A 3,437-nucleotide genomic window follows, 5' to 3' on the forward strand; every position below is an offset into this window, starting at 1 on the left:
AGGGTTTTGAGAGTTATGTGATTATCGTCTTGTTGACATGTCCGTATCATGTGACCATAGCAGTTATGGCTGTGGCAGTTTCTACAGCACCAAAGGCATGTGAGCATATTTTGGTGATAGGGAGGACAACCTTGGAATATATATATATATATATATATATATATATATATATATATATATATATATACCCCTTAATGACATAACCCAAAAGGAGCTTAACCCCTGGGGAAAAAATTATAAGCTGGGAATAAAATTGGAATGAGGTGACAATGGAGAAAAATATGCATTTGCATCAATTTCTTATGGTTTTAATTTATGGCATTCACTATGTAAATGACATGTTACCTGTATTTTGTGGGTCAGAACAAAATTTATGGCGATATCAAATTTCTATAATACTGTATATAGTATATATATGAGAACCTGTTCTATAAGCTACCTAAATGTATCTATAGATACAGACTTCTATCTACATATATTGCAATTCTAACTAAATCTAACTAAATTTAGAGTATTTAAAAAAAAAAAAAAAAAAACTTGCAGCTGAGTAAATGCCGGTCAGTAATTTATGTCACTTACCCGCACTCATTGCCACAGGACGCACGCAAAGAGACAGCTTTAACTGCAGTGTAAAAGTGTACTACAGTAATAACAGACCATGTCCTTAAAGCTATATAAAATTTGTTTTATAGCTATAGAATTCTATCTATATTTATAGCAATTCTACCTAAATCTAACTTTAATAATCTAAATTTGGTTCAAATTTGAGCAGATGCTGGGGGGTCTGGTTTAGCAGCTGAGGCGCATGGCCGCACTTTAACTGAGCTCTAGCATTACTCCAGCGACTTACAGAGGTGTACCTTCCAACCTAGTTCAGCTACCCTCCTTACGTGCTCCAGATACTCAATACGCATGGTGCAAAAAAGAAAAATAGCTCATGGCCTTAACTCCTTGATACAACCTTTGGAGACCTCTCAAGATGATGCCTCTTCCCAACTGTTCAGAGCTGTGCTCTCGCTCCTCTGACAAAACAGGCTGTACAATACAATGGTGCTCCAGCTCTCTTCCTCCACAATTGAGTGGATCTCTGCATTCTCCCCCAGCAATCCCAGTCTCCTATACGTGAATACAGTACATTATCGGTACTCTGAACATCACTCACTAACAGAGACCCTGTCAAGGCCTCATTCACCATGTTCTTCACCAGACTCATGGAACCCAGTTAAACAAAGGCAAATAATCTTATCCACTGGCTCCATGCAGGTTAGCAAATATGACTTTATTCATAATGTCTCCCCTTAACCTGATTTATTTGACTCTCTACCTGCTTCAGAAAATCCTATAACTGTTTCTACCATGCTGAACACACTGCAATGCTCCTTACAACATGGTTTTTCACAGATTCTAGGCACCTTGAATACTTCTCTGAAGGAACTAGGTAGACAAGTGCTTCATCTAGAATCTAAAATGGCTGTATTCGCCTCTTCCCACAATTAATTAATAGATGCTCACTATAGCCTTGAAGATTACATGCTCCAAATGAAAGCCAAGTTAGCCAACTGAAAGAACAGGTCCAAGACCAGTGGTTCTCAACCTTTCTAATGCTGTGACCCCGCATTACAGTTCCTCATGTTGCGGTGACCCCATTCAGTTTGGAACACGCGTCCATAACGGCGTGCGTTCCAGCTGAATAGCGCTGCTGCAGACAGTAGCATGGCTTATCAGTGGCTAAAGCCATCGGAAATATGTATTTACTGATGGCTTTAGGCATTCCTCCCAACTTTTGAAGATTAGAAAGAGGGACAAAATATGTGAATTTAGCTCCGCCCACTTTTATGTTGACTCCGCCAATTCTCATTAATTTTTCATGTGCTCCCACACAGTATAATCCTCCTACAGTCACCCGGACATTATATGTCCCCTCGCCATCTCTCCCCCAGTTTCATATAACCCCTTCATCTGCCCCCAGTTTCATGTCCCCCCATCTCTGCCCCCAGTTTCATGTCCCCCCATCTCTGCCCCCAGTGTCATGCCGTACCCCCACTTCATCTGCCCACAGTTTCATATCCCCCCATCTCTTCCCCCAGTTTCATGTCCCCATCTGTTCCCCAGTTTCATGTTCCCCCATCTTGCCCAGAGCTTCATGTCCCTCCATCTCTGCCCCCAGTGTCATGCCGTCCCCCCTTTCATCTGCCCAGAGTTTCATGTCCCTCCATCTCTGCCTCCAGTGTCATGCCGTCCCCCCCTTCATCTGCCCCAGTGTCATGCCATCCCCCCCTTCATTATGTTCCACCTTAATGTTTAAAACAAAAAAAACCTCTTATACTCACCTTCCAACGCTCCCCCGCCGCTCTCTACGCAGTCTCGCTTACTCATATAGTTGTAGCCGCGATATGACGTCATCACATCGCAGCTACACATGCAGAAGTCGCAGCGCAGCGTTAAAGCAGGAGCTGGCTGTGACAGCTCCTGCTTTAATTGCCTGTGTGTTCAACTCATCGGCGTCCTCCGGGCGCCGATAGGTTGAAACCGGGACATACCTCCCACCGACCAGGACGAGAGGTATGCTTTAGGCGACCCCTGTGTTTTAGTAGTTCGACCCCTGCCGGGGTCGCGACCCACAGGTTTGAGAACCGCTGTCCTAGACAAATAATGTGAAGATTGTGGGCATCACTGAAACGGTAGCCTCCCAAGATCTTATGCAGTATATCAAAGAATTTATTACAATACTACCTTACTGTACACCTAGAGATTTTATCACACTGCTTAGTTACACCTAACCACCTCTCAGAAGACATTCCTTAAGACATTCTTGCTACAGTGCTTTTCTTCTGTATTAAATATCTGCTGATGACTGCTACCAGGAAACCTTATTTCAGAAAAATATAAGTCGTTTAAGAGATTTTAATATGGTTTTGGACCCCTCCTGAGACTCAGCTACCACAAGTTGTTGGGAAGCTGTTGCTGCTGGATGATATATTATGGAAAAACAATCTATATGACATCTGGAGACTACTCCTTCTATTCTCCAGTACACAATAGCTACTTCCAGATTGATATGTTTATAGTAGACTTTGCCTCCCTTCACACATCTCAAGATTCCATCATACAACTAATACGTTGGTTGGAGCATGCTCCAGTGACTCAACATATCAGAAACAGAAAAGGCCCCACTTACTTGTGGCATTGTAACAACTATTTGTTCTTGCTATAAATCTTTCATTGAAGGTCACCTCAGAGAATACTTTATTCAAAACGGCTTCAACAAAGTTAATATTAACTCTACATAAGGCCTTCATCCAAGGTTCGTTCATTAACCCCTTCCCGCCGATGGCATTTTTTGATTTTCGTTTTTCGTTTTTGACTCCCCTCCTTCTAAACCCCATAACTTTTTTATTTCTCCGCTCCCAGAGCCATATGAGGTCTTAATTTTTGCA

This window comes from Leptodactylus fuscus, chromosome 2 (assembly GCF_031893055.1).
Source record: "Leptodactylus fuscus isolate aLepFus1 chromosome 2, aLepFus1.hap2, whole genome shotgun sequence".
NCBI lineage: Eukaryota > Metazoa > Chordata > Amphibia > Anura > Leptodactylidae > Leptodactylus > Leptodactylus fuscus.